Source organism: Gobius niger (genome assembly GCF_951799975.1).
Source record: "Gobius niger genome assembly, chromosome: 1".
NCBI classification, from domain to species: Eukaryota; Metazoa; Chordata; class Actinopteri; order Gobiiformes; family Gobiidae; genus Gobius; species Gobius niger.
Window position 1 is genome coordinate 59,089,338 of NC_136852.1, and position 18,413 is coordinate 59,107,750.

The 18,413-nt window shown below is 41.5% G+C and overlaps 1 protein-coding gene across 1 annotated transcript in view; it reads right to left on the reverse strand.

The window, feature by feature from the left end:
* kiaa0825 (KIAA0825 ortholog) overlaps nt 1-18,413 on the reverse strand; it is a 98,017-nt gene that overhangs the window by 13,381 nt on the left and 66,223 nt on the right. The window lies entirely within an intron of this gene.

Here is an 18,413-nt window from a genome sequence, read left to right on the forward strand (position 1 = left end):
GAAACTAGAATCTGTGAAGGTCACCAAAGTCTGAATAGGAGCGTCCAACACTGGCGGCTACACTGCCACTGTCTCTGCTCCTACACCGTCATTACTGCTGGCCAGCTCACTCTCATTATCAACTTACTTCATCAAACACACTTCATTATCAGCCTATACTTAACAGACAGATGGGACGGGCCCTCCGGCGAAATGACAGAGTAACTGGTATGAAGTGATTCCCTTTTTAAAATCCATTGAGGGAGCAGGTCATACTCATATAGCCCTCTGCTATTAGTTTATGTGCGATTTACACTTGATTGGACATCTGGAGAGTGGGAATCAAAGCGGTATGTTTCCTCAGAAAACACTGTTGAATTTACCACTGGGTTTGCATTATAATTACATCTGTAGCGATTATAGTCATTATGAAGTTGTTATTTCGGAGACTGTTGAACATATGAAAGGCGGATGGATACACTGGGTGAGTAGACAGCTGTTACTGAAGATGTAAGTAACAGACAGCCCTTTTCCATACAGGCGATACGGACGACCATGAAATTAAGACTCAACATATAGCAATTACAATGACAATGTGCTTTGTTCGACATGTCAAGTATCAGTCTAACACTTGCCAGGCAGCTTTCATATCATAGCTAATAGGCAGTTGGCGGGGCCCGGGCCGTTGCCAACCACTGAACCGAACTATTCATACGCCGGCCCCTGTCATTGTGCTCCGGCGGTTGACGTAACTGTAACACACACATCAGCTCCATACCATGTGCCCCCCACCCCATGCAAATGAGCGCATTAGAGCGGACCTCGGAGAACGGAGCGTGGCCAATAAATCCAGCCGGGGTGAGAAATGTAGCCTTTACCATGCGTGTCCAACCCCATCTATTTAACCTAATTACACACACCATACCAGGTAATAAAAGTCTGCATGCCATCAATTCTGACATCTCATCCAGGGCACCGCAAGGAATGTCTATTAGGACCTATAAATCCCCGGGATAGGGATCTTGTGAAAAGGTGCCATTGCCGTGTGTATCCTGGCTGAGAGGGAAAGTCAGAAAGTAAGTTACTCCCACACAGTTATAACGTGTGTGTGTGTGTGTAGGCACGTGCACGTCTGGCTGTGTGTCTCTACCACTGTGGGCGTTGATACTGTAGTGAAAGTCAAGAGTAAGCGTTCGCATTTGCCAGTGTGCAGCAGAATTTAAGTCAGAAAGTGCCACCACTGCACCTCATCCCCGTTTCCCTTTATTGGACCGCTTCCAAAAAAGCATGAAGACAATACAACAAATAGCTGATTCAGATAATATGCAACCAGACTTGAGGATTTGAGCTGGCAGATTTACATAGCCAGATGTTTGATCTTGCACGCGGCCAGGCTCGCTTGATGCAGGATGCAGGTACTTTTACTTTCCGGCGTCATGCCTTGTGGTTGGATAACAACAACACGAGCTCATTCTGAATGGCTATGACATGGCAAGACGACTGTAGATAAATAGATGTGGTTTCTGCCGCTTCAGTCACATCCTATCGCCTTTGTCAGCCGCGCACCTGAGTTACTCCTGACCTCACCTAACACTAATACTCTCACTCATGAAAATCAAGGGTATTGTGGTAAGTCACTCCACAAAGTATGGTAGAAATGAAAAACAAGATGTGATAAGGGCTATTAGCAATAGCACACTTTTAACCTATTCCCTTAAAAGCAATCAGTCATGTTGGAAAACCTGGAAAATTGGAACATTCTGATATTCTTATGTTGTATTACTGGCAGCAGTTACGTAGTGTGCCTTTAAAGAAGAACTAAGAAACTTGTTTACCTTGATAAATCCTTTTTAAGTCCCTCTGGGGATAATCCAAGTGTTGATGGGATGATTGGGGGGGTCTGTCATCTCCCCCTGGTGTCTCTGTCCAGAAAACCACCCTTGCAACTTCCCTGCCTCCGGGTCAGAGGCGCAATACACACTAATAGAATCACGAAGAAGATGCTAACAGGCTAACGGGCAAAGCTAACTGCGGGCTAGCGCCACTTTAGCAGTATTTACAGCCAAGTTTGAGTGAAAAAAAGGATCTCCATTGTGTCATTGAGTTATGGCACAATGTACAAAATGCCTCTCCACTTTGTCTTTTCTGTCAGCGGTTACTCTCACGGACAATATATAAGTAAAAAAAACGCAACATGCTACGACACCTGCAGTGGCGCTTATGGCCTCTGGGGCATGAGTTACTTAGTTCTGCTTTAAGTTTGTGTGTGTGTGTTTTTTTCTGTTTTCTGCTGCATATCTATGGTACTATTGTCCTGAGATACTACAATTGTAAGATAATAGTAACATGGTACAATGGGTGTCATTTTTATTATAGGATTTTTGCTATGTGCTGCTATTTACCAAAGGGAAAAATACTAAAGACTTTCCCATAAAAGGCATTTTTAATAGTTTTCTACACTTCTGTGTCGCTCTCTGCTATATTGAGTAAACCGCATGTAGCCCCCCTGTCTTCCTTTCCCAGTTGTCTGAGAAAAAAGAGATCACCACACCTGGATTTTTATTTTCTTCAGGATGTCATCCATGGAATTCCGGAGAAAAGCTAATCCATCAAACTCACACAGAGAACAGTGTAGGTGTGTGTATTTTCTATTATAAAGGATTACTCTATTACAAAAATACTCAGCTCAAAGTAAATGCTTTTGTAAATTGATTTATGACTGACTTATCTCATACGTGGAGTTGAATGTATGCAGGCTTTATTGTTAACATAATAACCATTTCAAAGACAAGTTGGTTTCAAAACATCAGTAGCCTGCCTCTGAAGAAAATGACACAAACAAAGTGTATTCAAGTCGACTTAGACTCTAGATTCACAAGACAGAAACATTTACAGATGTAACGCATTATTTATGAAGATACACACAGTGCTGGTTAAATGGTGATTTGCTGTTTGGTTTATGAAGATAATCCTCTTCTTCATTGTTGCAAATGTTTTGGTGCATTGTGCTCCTACTCCACAGTGAGCTCCAGGCTTCAAAGCTACCCTGGCGCAATTGTTGCCTCAGTCACCTATTATAAACAACGTATTTTTGGAGAAAAGACTGTAATTGTGCAAAAGTGTGGCACAAATGGCTTTGTAATATTACTGCGTGCCTTTCTTCAATGCATGCCATACACAAGACCCTGAAAGCTTGTGCCAATTGAAGCTCGGCTTTCATCCAGCATAAAAGCCGTGTTTGCAATTGAGCTTTGGTGCTATACCTTCTCTCGCCTTTACCCCCAGTCCTCCCTGTCTTGTTTCATATGAGTGCACAGCCACAATCACTTCAGTAATGGGCCTAAAATGCCTTTTCCTTGAACAAAATAACTGTTTTTGTGGGTCATGTCGAGGCAACTCTGAGACCTGTATAACTTGAACGGACTACCACTATTTATAATTCCTCCTCTCTATTCTAATGGTGAAAAACATTCTACAGTGGCTTCCATTATTTAGCCAAGCTCGATGTGTGAAACATAAGTGAGAAAAAGCACACAGCGGTGCTGAAAAAAACCCAGGAGGAGCGGATGTGAGCACAGGTCAACCACCAAGCTTTTTTCTTGTTTGAAAATGTCAACATGAAAGGGAGGCTTCTCTGTGACATTAGGGGCACGCTGGTGGGCTGCAGATGATGCTACAAAAGGAATCTCAAACCAAGAGCAGTCCAAAACAACCTGGTGACTGGATGGTTCTGACCTGACAGATTTGAGAGCATGAAATGCCTGCTTTTAGTTTTAAGATGACAACCGTTAGCTCCCATCCGAGTACACTCAAAAGTGTACACATCTTTTCTAAATGGATTCTGTTCACGGGGTGCATGGCGGCTTGTAGTGTCTGCCTGTAACACAACAGAAGTTTCTGGCTTCAGTCCTTAGTCAGAAGATAAAACCTCTGAAAAAAGAGACATGTTCTCCTTGTGTCACTGAGGAAATGATTTTGTCTTGTCAAGTTTATCTTCAAGATGTCTGTGTTGGACTAGCAATTAACTGGGCCTATCTAGAATAGACCCATCTAAGACCCAAAGTTGCACACATGGATAGGCTTTTTAACCAATGACCAAAATGAGCACAAGTTTCAAGGAAGTCACAGACAGACATAAATCTCTTGCATGCGCTTTACAAGCCTGTGTGGCCAAATTATTAGTTACATCTTTGGTCAATTCAACAAAAATAGTGATATACAGCGAACACATGGCAGCAGTAATATGTGGCACGGCCAGAGTGAATCTCTCTCCTCCTGCACTGACACGGCATTAGTATTGCCCACAAATGCAAATGCAACAACGTCCAAGCCTTTGACTGCTGCTGATGTAATACCCAATGACATATATCTTCTATCACATATGAAAGGGTGGCGGTGACGCGCTGCATTGGTGCGTATGTGTGTGCGCGTTTGGGAGGCGTGAGCCGGCTGCAGACAGCGGCCACTGGGAAATCAAGGAGCACTTTGTCATGCATCCTTAAATGTGTGACACTGTGTCTCAAGAGACAACGGCTGATTGGTCTACGAGGCATCGAAGAATGACGGCTGAATGATGGCCTCCAGGGGCATGTGGTGTGCATGTGTGTGTAAGTTGGTGTTGTGAGTGTGCGTGTGTGTAGTGTATGGCTTGGGTTACATATAAAGGACAGCACTGTGACAACTTTGTGTGTCACCCTGTCAAAACCAGCTGGCTACATGCTGTATACTGATGAGGAGTCAGAGTTACTACTGTAATCTTGCCTAAACTATTAGTTATTCTGGTGAGCTTTACCTTATATGTAAGGAATGAATGATCAATGTAAAGGGGTAAAGATGAAAACTCTCTGTATCTCACAATATTACCCCAGACCTAAAAGGGTAAACATGTCAAACGCTTAGGCTGGTCCATGATTAAATAAAGGACTTTTACATTTTTTCATAGACTCGTGTGCCCAAGGACATTTATTTAGCCTATACTATTTCCATTGCATACACTGGTGTCAAATCATTCATTCAAATCACTTTTTATTTATCTCTTTCTTTATTTTTTGCGATTGAAGTTAAAGCAGAGCTAAGTAACTCATGCCCCTAGAGGCCATGAGCGCCACTGCAGGTGTCGTAGCATGTTGCTGTTTTTTACTCATTAATTTACGTGAGAGTAAATACTACACTGTCAGAAAAGACAAAGGGAGAGAGGGATAATGTACATCCAATTACACAATGGAGATAATTTTTTTCACTCAAAGCTTCTTCTTCGTGATTCCATTAGAGTGTATTGCGCTTTCGACCTGGAGCAGGTAAAGTTGCAATTGTGGTTTTCTGGTTTTCCTCCCAATCCACCCATTAACACTTATATTACCCCCAGCGGAACTACGAAAAGGATGTATTAAGGTAAACAAGTTACTTAGTACTGCTTTAATATCTTTGATCCTATTTTTTAAAATATTTGGATCCATATTATAAATCCTGTTTGCATATTTTTTTCCTCACACCACTGTACCTTCTTCAAAATGAAATCAAAATAATTGTGTGCCATACGACTAACAAATACAGCTGAGGCCACTTTATATACTGCACATATTTCTTACTGAATCTTAACTGAATCTGATAATCAGTTACCAAAATGACAACAGTAACCGTCATGCACCAATAATAATTTGGAAATACTGATGCAAGAAAAAAAAAGGTGAAAAGTCGATTGCATTTTGTGACATAATTTCTAAACCTGGCAAGAGACTCAATACCTTACTACCCTGTTCTTCTGCATGAATTAACAAACCCTGTCTGAGCAAAATTGCAACCACATTTTGTAAGTAATCTGCCTGCAATATGAGTTGTTTAATAACATTATATTGGTAACAGATGGGTAAATGGTGACTTTTTGGAATCATTATGTACCCGTCTTTTGATTTGGGTCAATAAAGCAATAATATTAATCTGCAACAACCACTCAATTGTTTGGTACAGTGAACCGCAATGACCCCATTATTGTTACATTATACTAAGCTCTTATTTTGGCAATACTAAAATAGCTGCAGTTGTAACCTGTATATAAATCACTTGCGCCTGTTGCAAAGCTGAAATCTAAAAAACCAACAGGGGGCAGACATAATTACCATGCGCGTGCCTCTTATTTACAATCTCTTAATAAGCCGTCGACACTGTGCAGACAATGGCTGTCATCTTTATTTCTGGTTAATTTTTTTCCCCCCACTGTTGTATTTTCATTATCAGATCGGGGGCTGCCATGGAGCGAGAGGGAGTGTTTAACTTTGTCTCGCCGGTCACTGGTTCTGATAGATGTTCCCGGCTCTCACCACTAAGAGGCACAGAGTGTGTGTGAAAAGGGAGAGCGTGCAGAGGATGGGAGGGGCGATTTTACGCTGGCACCGCATTTTTGTCCAATTAATAGATTGCCAGTGTGTTGTGTTTTGCATGACAAAGGAGGGTAATATTAAACTGCCATTTGTAATGAAAATGCACTTTGCAAATTAAAAAGTGCAGAAACCCAATTTTTCCTACCTCTTTAGGAAATAAACAGTCCTTAACCAATTAAAGCGCATTGTAATAATTCTGTGATTTATTGCAGGTTGTTTAACTTTCAAAACTCGGCTAACCTATATTAAGGTCACAATCCATCATGTCTTGCGTGGAGTGCCGTGGAGTAATGGCTGTTGTATTAGCTGCTTTTGATGATAGTATGAAAGAAGTATTAGCACTTGTCAACAAAACTGCTTACAACATAACATTAGCATGCATGAGCTGCGTTGCCTATTCATTATCTTGGCAGCTACACACATGCGGTTACTGCCTTATAAAACACTTTTTGCCCGGGCCCAGAGCGCATGCACGCCGCTTGGTTTTGTGATAGAGTGGCAACGTACTGACCAATGCTAGCAAACCGAAAGTTTCAAAGCAAACAGCTGCATCAAAGCGAGGTACAAATAGAGATAGGATTGAGGAGAATCAAACAGATCAAGTAACATATTAGCCCTGATGACTCTTTTTCATCTAAGCTTCACTTTTCATGTCATAATCACGGCAGTAAATACCCACTAGGTGACAAGGGATGAATGGCTGGGAGGACAGAGAAAGCAAAAGAAATGAATGCACCGCAATGTTGCACAAAGCTATCTCGTTTTATAGTTCAGTTTGGATGATGACAAGAAAAACATATTGCTACAAAGCATGACAGAAAACAATAAAAGCCGCCGCAGTGAACTGTAACACGGAAAAGGTTCAGTAGTGAGATTTAACTGATTTGAAAGACTGACGTGACGATGGGCTTTGAGATTGTTAGCTGTGTAAAAGTTCGAGCAGCAGAGGAACGACGCAAATACAGAGAAAAGAGCTGGCGCTGAAGGGCACGGCAGGGTACCAGGCGAACAGAGAGGGATGCAGAGATGCTGGGCGGTGTGACATGGTGACATTTGCCTCCACAAATGGGCTCTCTGGCTTTAACCGCACAGTCTGCCGCGATGCCCCCCGACTGTGAGCCAAGAATGCACTTAGCTCAACAAGAGCAAATGAATGGGCCTGTTTTGACTTCTACCATTACACTCCTCCTGCCTGATAGCTGGTGTTGGGCAGAGCGGGGCTTTGTTAGGGCACGGGGATCCCAGAGTGTTTAAACAGGCCTGCTCTATGCTCTAATTAGTGTGTTCAACCAGCACGGGAGCAATATCTCAACTTCTGACTATATTTAATCTGAAGAGTCTGCGCTGCTACTGTTGAGAGAAAGAGAGGAATAAGAAAACTGTACACCCCGTGAGTCCCAAGCCCCCAAAAACGGGAGATAGATCTGGGAGTGTATTTACATTCAGATCCTGGTAATTAATAAATAATCTGTCAGAAAGTTGTGATCACCTTACTCATCTTGACCAAGTATGAATGTGGCTTGTTTGTTTGTTTGTTTGTGAGTGATTGGTGAATTAAGAGTCCATTGGCAGAGACTGACAGTCAAGTCAGTTAGCCCAAGGGCAACTATGGTTTAGTATAGTAGCTTAACATCATCAGTATGAATAAATAAGGTCGAAGAAAGCATCTTTAAAGTGCATATGACACATTAGACAAAATTTTTTGCTTAAACATAGTTAATTTTATTTAAGATTAAGGACTGTACCCAGCTTTCTTTAGTTCAATTTTTGTGATGCTTATTCACCTTACTCCGGAAGTTCGCATGTGTGCCGCCATGAATTGTGCCCGATCCTTTTCTCCTATGCGTTTACACAGGACTGGTCGAGATAAAATCCACAACAACACGAAAACAAAGCCAATTTTAGGCCGCGCAAAGAAACGGTGCAGTGTTGACTTGTTGGTGCGCGTGAACATTGGACATTTTAGACTAATCAATCTACTAAACATTTCCCCTCGTTCTCCATTTAAATGAATGGGCTTCGCGCTCTACCGAAAGTGCCGAGCCAAGGCAAAAAGAGGAAAAAGTGGGCGGGGCGGAACAAGGTCAATAGTTTCACTTCGTTATTGGACACCAACAGGAAGTGACATAGAAGAAGGTAAACAATGTTCAACTGTTTTCATGCAACCATGTTAAGTCAATGGAAAATGAGTGCGTCAAACTGCTATGGAACTTTACCTTATTCTATGTCACTTCCTGTCAGTAGCTTTAAAATAAAAATAAAAATAACTTTTTCTGCCCCACATTTCTTCATTAAAATTGCTGCTTCACTGAAATGAAATGATAATTAGGCAACTCACGTCATCCATCTAAATAAGTCATATTTTCAAAAGCATATGCACTTTAAATGTCCAAAAAGACAGTATAAAAGGAGTAACGATTCAAGCCACATGAACACCTGACAAGCTCAAAAACATGTCAGCAGCTGCATTAGCTTTTCAATGGAGATAATTGTATCTTGAAGAAATATACCCCACTATTCAACATAAAAATACACACATATTATATATTCATATGAAGCAGGTGTAAAATAAGGAAGTATGGCTGCATAAGGGATTAAATGAACAGTAACATAATGGTAATGGTGGGGCTTCAACAAACGTAGGATGAACTGAGTTTATAGGCGGGCTTTGGCTATTGGACAGCGCGATATAGTCCCCATTACAAGACTGTATGCCTCTGATCACTTAGTCAGCCTACCCCTTTGCTGCATGTGTTCATATTCAAATCCGACGCGCTCCTTTCTGCGCAGCCCTAGCTCCCAGATGATTATTCATGTGCGTTTAACTCTCAAACAGCCCCTCATTAACTGTGGCACACTGGGCCATACGTTGGGCCAAATTACGCCGCTTTGACATACACAAACCAGCAGGGGGAGGTGAGGAGGGAGCGAGGGAGGGAGGGACACCCAGAGAAAAGAGGATAGTCGTGTGGATAAAAGGCCTGGCTCTACATGGTTCTCTATAACCACAGATAATGGCTGCCAACGTATCTTCTCAGTGGTCTTTTATAGCAATCAGCACTTTCACTTATAAAGGCATGGGCTTGGGGCTATAAGAGAAGAGGTACTCACAGTGAAATAACATAATATGCGCAAATAGAGGAGTTATAGTTTGCAGAATTTAGGAAAAAACAAGACCTGGTGACCGAGTGGTTTTAGCGCAAAGTGTTGCAAAATATCTACACTGTGGATAAAAACAATGTGATAAAAAGAGTTATTTTGCATATAATAAAGGTGTCGGTTAAAGCTTGCAAATCATTACCAGATTTCAGATCATTTTAACTTGAAAATTAAGGGATTAAGAAATTATAGGACCAGCGAAATACAAAACTATAGCATTAGTCTTATTGAGTCAAGGGGGAGTAAAAAAAAAATCAAAGCCTCTTTATTCACTTACAACTGATGCCCTAATAATAGTGATCAGAGTAATAGGAGAAAATCTTAACAATGCATCTGGGCAATGGACAAATCAGGCCTTAAAGCTGCAAGAAAATTAGCTGGAGAATATGCAGCTAATGGTGACACTATTCACTATGGCGAGGTGATTAGTATCTGTCGGACTGCTCACTGTACCCCATGGGCGCCTATATTCATTGGTTACAATGCTAATGCTAATGTAAAGAAAAGAGATAGTATCTAATTACATTCATATTTTATGCAGCCTGTAACTGTAACCGAAGCTCGAATAAAGGCCTATTTTTGGCTCTAAAGCTGCTAAAGTGTGGAGGCACTAAGGGGAGAGAAGCAATGTCATAAGGCTTGATGTCTAACTTAGGAAGTGAAAGATTACCATAAATGTTAAAAACATACATTTATAATCAATCTTTTAACTAGACTATTAAACAAGCATTCTGTCACTTTATAAAGGGAAATGAGTCCCAAAATGTCTAAGCAGTACAAATAAGAAAGGATCCAGAAACTAGTAACCATAAGAACTCTGCCACTTTGCACGTCCTGCTCTAGCGGTCCAAATCCAAAAACACTGTAGCGGTTCAGGGACACTTAGCCAGATAGCGTGGCTGAAAGAAAGGACAGTCGTATCCGTTTAAAAGAGAATTGGACATTATCAGGTCCCATCGCCTGATCATAATAGCCCCCAATGATAAAGAACACATTTTAAATGACCTCAACCATCGACTCTCGACTCAACATAGCCATTACAAATCAGCCTTTATTGAACTGCGGGCTGAAAATCACTCATCAGCGCGTCACATCCAAACGCACACTAATTTGACAGTTGCTATGAGAGTGACCTCAACATAATGCGAGTAACTAGCCTTTATTACGGAGAAGAATTGAGACTAATTCTACATAAGTTGTCACATCTGAGGTGGGACCTTAAGGTTTGAGGGGTGGGGTGGCGGGAGGGGGTGGGGGTGGGGGTAGTGCCATATGCTGGGTAGTGACAGCGATATCACAACATAGAGGTGTGCAGGCCTGTGGTAATGGGCAGGATGTGTGAGTGGTTGTGTGACTACCACAGATGTTGCCGTCAGAGGTCTGGTACAGATGGCTATAGGTGCAGTGCCAGTGATCAGCTTCCAATGAGAACAGCAGCCACACACACCGCTACCTGGACATGTAGCTGGGCCAGAATGTTTAGCAATTTGACTTTTTTTTTGCATCTTGCCATATGGTTTTGGACACCAGCTTGGCCATGTTAGCCGTTGTTTACGATGAACTTTAAGCTTTCTGCTGACATTGAAATTGTTGAGTGATTAGTAAAGTACAAATGAGTCAACATTCGTCAGCCAAATCAGTGCACTTTTATGTCCTTTCTCTTATTGTGCAAGGTAAAAACGTAAACTTCACAACCAAAAGAGTGAAAAACAGATCAGGCGCATGTGAAATCAATGTCAAATGTATACATTAAGACCCATTAAGATGTAATGATACAATAAGGATCAAATTATTATTATTATTATTATTCAAGGCAGTAGAATTATGTGTATGGAGAGAATTAATTTAAAAAATAAAAAAAATTCATGCTTTTGAATATATTTTACTACGTATTCATAAGCTACTGCGTATACCAGACGAAAACATACAGTCTCACTCATAAACAGTATGCCCCATCTCCCTGTCTCTCCTTCTCCCCCTTTATGGTGTCAGTGCCTTTCTGTGTGTCTGTGTAGCTCAGTGGCTAAAGGTACCTCTGGGGAAAGAGGGGCCTCAGGGGATTTGTCTTAGTGCAGAGTGCCACCTTGTTGTCAAGTCTGCAATGACACATTTCTCTCAAAGCTGCTCCTGACAGGCAACTGCTCAGGAGAAATGTCAAATGATGATGCATTGCAAACATCTATGCAGCGCATGCACAGATATCTTCTATGATAACTATTAAGATGAAAAGGCAGACGGGAATTGCCCTGGGGCCGAGCAGATTATGACATGAGTCAAGACTGTGTGATACGACCTCCATTACCTTGTGACATCCCATGCTAACAGCTGGAAGTGACAGCTGGATTAAGCTGATTACTGCATGTAATAGAACTATATTCTATTTAGGGGTGACATGTTTTATGTGAGGACGAACACGCTCTTTTACCATAGTGGATTCACGTCAAAGTTTAATTTTGTACATTTTGAAGGTGAAAAACGTGCTAAAAAAGAGTAGACTGCTTTCATTGTGTCAGCATACTTAATAGTGATGGTAGTATGAGAATATATTTGTACACATAGTTATACCTTTATTAATTTCTGCCAAATTGTTACTGTCTATGGTTCATTATACTGCCATCTGTATTGGTTTGGCAACATCTGAAATATTTAGAAGTCACCAGTAGAACTTTACTGAGAATATTACTGAAAAAGACATGATAAGAAGAAATGTGTAAAGTATGGCCAGAATGTCAGACTTGCATCTCTCATGAAAACGCAAAAACACATACATTTCTGTCCAAATTTCTCCTAAAAAACCAAGAGAGACCATGTGAGGTTACATGCACAATGCTGGTGGGGCGCTGACACGCCAGAGAGGGGACTATGCAGAATTAAATCAGTGTCCTGCCTGTGGGTGGCAATGGAGCCTCTCTTACACCAAAACACAAGGCTGCGCACACTTGAAAACAAGCTTCCCTTATTTTGAAGCCACACAATGTTCACATGCGCACACCCTCTAGCCTTACAGTATCTCTGGGAGTATGCACTGAGTGTATGAGGCAGCTGCATATGTGGCCCCATGCATAAACAATGTGCCCTGAGAGACAGTGGAATGATACTATGGCCCTTAGCACATCTCCCATGAGCCTCGGTGCCCCCTCCGTAACTGTTACCCGGCTCGCTCGTTCTCCTTTCCTATACAGGCTGAATATACTGGCAAAGTGTGGTGGGGGGTTGGTGGTGTGCATAAAAATGAAGCATGCTAAGGCTGCATGTAAACATATAGATAGTCTAGAGAGGAGGCATCTGTGTTCAAAGATTACAAGGACACAGTGGAAAAAACATGCATGTGCTTACAAGCCGTTAGAGAATGATCTCACGGTCACTGTCCCGTCTCCTCTGGTTCATATCCCGCTTAGCAACAAAGCAAAAAAGTTCCAATTCACATCACTACTATTTTATTAGCAGCATAGTTACTAGCTATGAACAAATGAGGTACACGGATAGGTATAGAGTACACCTTTCAATATGTCATAGCCTAGATGGAGAAGAAGAAAAAAAAGGAAACAAGAATTTGAAATGAATTGTCCAGCTGAAACAGAAGTTGCTATACCTGTTAGAAAGAAACATTTATTTTGACTCTGCACTTGGGATGTAAACCACACCATACCTTTGTATTGTGTTACACTATTTCACCCAGCTCCAATACATGTAATAAATAAGCCACATTTAGTAACTTTGTACATCCAAGAGTCGGAATAAAGCAAAACTATATATCAATGTATTTTGTGAGACATTAATTGAAACAACATGAGCATTCAAAAACAGTAAAAAGAGATGCGAGGTGGAAAAAAAGCAATGTTTGAGAAATACGACAGAGGAAATTGAGACATCCAACTCAAAACATGCTCCTTCATTTGTGCTGGAGAAGGACTGATCAGGTAGAACGATGGATGGAGAGAGAGGAGAGGAAAGAGAGGAGTCTAGTGGGAGGTGACAGTGGTGAATGTGGCTCTGCTGTGTGTCTGACCTGATTGCAAATAAGCGAAGAAGCTCCACCACGGCCCAGAAGCACTTCCTCATGCACACAAGTCTCACAAACACACAGCCTCTTCTTTAATAAGACTGCTTAATGGTGTCTGTACATACACGCACCGACAGTCAGATGTGTGCGCGCATGCATGTTTATGTGTAACTGGTGAGGAATGGGACAGGGGGTGGCGGGGGCTGCTGTAGTGCAACAGCAAGAGGGGGAGCACGGAAGGAGTGGCAACACTTGGTTTCCGAAATACATTTGCAATTTAAAACACGTTTTGGTATAATGAAAATGTAAAGCAGTGGTTTTATTTTATTCAGTGTGGCAGGTTCAGATTCCCAGAGAAGCTCCACTTGAGCAATCAGTCCATTAATAATTGAATTTTGTTCAGGAGGTGCGTGTTTGTGTATGTGAATATATGAGTGTGGAGATAGGCGCGTGACAGTGTGCGTATATAGGCTTGTGTGTATTCACAGTGCATGTGACTATACGCTCTTCTCTTTCCAGCTGCTGACCCTAATATGAAGCAGCCAATTAGAGATCTTTATTTAATTGCAGGGCGACTTGTTCTTGCTACACACTGCTACACTCTGCCAGCAACTGGCACAGTGGCACTGGGGCAAGGCCAGACACACTCACACTGTCCTCCGGTCTAATGCAGGAAATACCCTGATGATGGTTCCCATGGGATCACACTTTCCAGTAGCTGGAATATTAAAAAGGGTGTATACGATAAGAAACAATTAACACCAGGAAAATTAAACATATACAGTATATAGAAAAGACCACATAAATAAAAATGGAAGAAACAGTATACTAAAACAGACACTTAAATCAGTTTTTAGATAATTTACACTGTGGTAAATTTGTTATGTTTTAAATAGGAAATTGTGCAATACACTGTGAGTGCAGGACACCACTGACTGTGCCTCTCTGCCACAGATAGGCCACAGGCCACTGTCTCTGAAACTAAACTAAATTAAATGAATGAAACTTTTTCTTTCTAAACTAAAAACACTGCTCCCAAACTGAGGTTTCTACCAGACAAAGTTTCTCACCCTTTTTGTATCTTTGTCTTTGGTTCACTAACTGACTCAGGAAGATTAGTCACAAGCCCAAGCTTTAATTAGAAATATGTTTTGATTCATTTGAGTTGGGCCTGAGGAGAGAAGTGAGTTAGACTGACCATTTGCCATTGTGAATGTGCTGAAAAATATAATGTAGAAAGTGAGCAATGTTGTATTTTTAATTCAAACCTTTATTTAACCAGGAAAAAAAAAAAATCTAAAATCTCTTTTACAAGAGTGCCCTGGCTATTCAGTGTTTAGTTGTGATACATCAAGCACTGTAAATATTTTCACTGCTAAGAGCCCCTGTGTTTGCTTCTGTGTTGGGTTCACTGATCTATAAATGTCTTCTGTATTTTTCCACAAACTGCTCATTGACACAATCAGATATTTTTGCCAGAAGCTGTTTATTTAACCTCGCCTTCCTCCTATAGTTGACTCATCTCGCCTCAACTTTCCCAAGGTTCTTTCTCTCCTGACCTAAATGGTTTGCCCCTCTCTCTCTCTCACTGTGGCTCTAACTCACTACCTTTGCCCAGCTGTCAGACAATATCAGATCAGTAGTTAGATCCATGGCCGAGGCCAAGTTGCCCTCTCCACTCTCAGCATCATAGCACATCAATGCAGCTGACAGCAGGACTCCACAACACTGCATGCACTGGTAGAGCACGGAGTAATGCTTCCTTTAATAATTATCCAATGAAATATGTACATCTTTTTCCTACATGTTTTTTTTGTTTTAGCCTTTCATGTTCATGTTTCTGTTACAGGTTTTCTCGATTGCTAAGAGAATGTTCCTGACACAATGTACACATTTCCCTACACATTGCACACTGTTTTGTTTATTAGGGCTCATTCTCAAAGCATGGCACTTTAGTGTAAAAAGCACACTTTGTAATCAAAACGTGAACTTTGTCATCAAAACTTGCACACATAGACAAACACTGTGCAGTAAAACACTAAACACTGTTCATTCAATGTGTTCTATTTGAAACAGCAAAGTTGCAAACATAATAGTTTTCAGGAAAAAATAAACAAGACAAAGGCAGATTTATCCTGAATTATGACTGATATGAAAGACTGCGATCTGGGATGAAAAAATATGTATGTTGTTTCAGAATTGTTTTACAAATATGTGGTGGCAATTGCCATTATGCTTCCAAAAGTAAAATGTGGAAGTGCTGAGAGTTGTAAGGATTATACACTTTGGTACATTTGTACACTGAATAAATATTTGCAATTGAGAGTACATATAACATTCAATATCATCAAAAGTGCTATGGTAAGAGAGCAGCGTTTGGATCATGTGTGAGTGAAAAGTGTGTTCACATAAGAGTTTTGGGAACTGTGTGCAAACCATGAATTGTGTTCAAGAGTTTGACAACAGAGTCCTGTTTTTCAGAAACATGTGCAATCTGTTTGTGGCAGAGTGCGGCTGATGGAACTTAGTGTCTTATCAATCGAGGGAGAATTGTAAACGAGGGTGGATTAAGGGGGACAGAATGCATCAGCAGTCATACAGTATGTTGCTGGAGTGAGTTGGCCTCTGCATAACACTTCCACAGAGAGGGGTAGTCCCTCTCAAAAGCCGCAAGGGCCAACTGATATGTGCGCGTCTGTACAGTGTGTGGGTGGGTATGCTTTCGAGGCAGACTTCTGACTTTAAAACCCATTTTAAACCAGGATTTACTGACAAACACGCAGATGAAAATGCACCTGAGAATACTAACAATCACCATGTAGAACAACAAATGTAACACTTCGCCCACTTTGATCGGCTACCCAGAAAACAAGGTAGTGGGGGGCTCTGGGCTGGGTAGGTGATTAGATATGGGAGGGGAGTAACTGAACAGATTTAGAATGAGGTGCCCAAAAAAGTGCCCACTTCCCTCCCTTCTGGTAAGATGACAGAGGAGAGCAGAGAAAAACAAAACACACTAATCTTCTGGCATCGCAGGAAGCCACAAAGCATCATTTACACAGCAGAGTTAACAGGAGAGTACCAGGCTTCCTGATTTGCAGTGAGCAGCCTTGTTCTAGATAGAGATATTCAGACTGTCAGTATAAACTGCTTCTGTTTTCGTTTTGCATTTATTTCAATGCCAGACTCAGGGCATAAATTTTTCATCACCTGCTAAGCTATGAATAAAAGATTAAAAAAGGAACTGAGAGGGGAGAGGATAGGAGGCGAGGCAGGAGGGACATAGGGAGAGAAGGGGGGATAGAGGGGGGGAAAGAGGAGGTACAAAAAGTCTAACAGATGTGGCACATGTGGCGCAACACGCCGCCACAGTGTGCACGAGGTCTCCCATTCCCGGTGCTCCTAGCCCCTCCCGCACCACCCCCAGTCCAATATAGGAAGAGCACAGTGGCTGCAGTGCAGGGTAAAGATGCTATAATGAGCGCAAGGCAGAGGAGCACCTCACCTTGGCTTTTTATAGGATTACCTGAGCGCTGAACTCTGTGCTCTGTGAGAAGATTCATCAGTACAGCCGCTCACTCTCTCCCTGCCCTCAGCGCTCTCTGACAGCCAGGGCCAGAGTGAGATGTCGAAGAGTTGCTGGGAAATGTTGCTATACAGAGCTGACAAGTTCAGTTGTGGGTTAAAGAACGGAGAAGAGGAGGGAGAGAGGGATGGAGAAAGGATGGATAGAGAAATGAGGATAAGGGCTTAGGAGCACCTCCCCATCCAACACTGTACACCCCATATGAACTATGACTGGTAATCAGCACTGGAGCTTACACAGTGACTTCTATTCACTGTATTTACATTGACAGTATTCCGCTTTTATTCTCAAATGCAGCAGTTTGGACCATAGATAAAACAAGTACAAAAGTTCCAGTATAGGTAACCAACACTTTGCAACTAGAAACACAAAGGAAACGCTTATTTACAGAATGAATTAATTCAAGTGTCTAATTATGGCTTCATCCACAACATAAAGAAATCCTCATTCACACCTCACTGAAAGCCAGCTGCACTCAAAGTATACATGCTTCATATGACCTTGTCACTTGTCAAAAATTAATGCTCAGTCTCCTGAAATATATACATTATACACACTACATGCAGCAGCACACACACCCACATAGCATACAGTATATTATATATAAATATGTGTAGCCAGGAGCTGTGGTGTACGTATGTGCACAGTGAAATTCATCTCTGGTTAGAGAGAGGTAATATATCCCACCAGGACCTGTGTTCCTCGTAGCAATTTAAAATAATTATTGTGAGACCCGAGCAGCGAGACGTCAGCCCCAGCCCTCTGCATTTAAATAAGGTTGTGTGTGTGTGTGTGTGTGTGTGTGTGTGTGTGTGTGTGTGTGTGTGTGTGTGTGTGTGTGTGTGTGTGTGTGTGTGTGTGTGTGTCAGTGCACCTGTGTTGTGCTGAACACCATGATGGGAGACTGTCCAACTGAATTCACACTGTATCATTGCTCTTCAAACTACTGAATCATTAAAAAGACTAAAGTTTGGGATTTTCCGCCTGATGCTACACTTAAAATATCACAAAATATGAGTTTTTTTTCTTTTTTTTTTTTAAACAAGTGTGAATGACAATAATAAGTTGCTAACTCAGCCACAGAGGATTCACAATCCTAAGCAGATCGCTATTGTTAAAAAGGTGCATCAGGAAAAGGCTCTGCCATAATACTGTCAAAAATGAATTGTAACTTAAAACATTTTTTTGTGTGTGTCTTATCTATGGAACAATACTTACCATTCCAATTATTAGATTTGATCCAATTTGACCAAGACAGTCAGTACATACAATATCAAACAACATTATCCTCTCAAGGACTTTAGAAGGG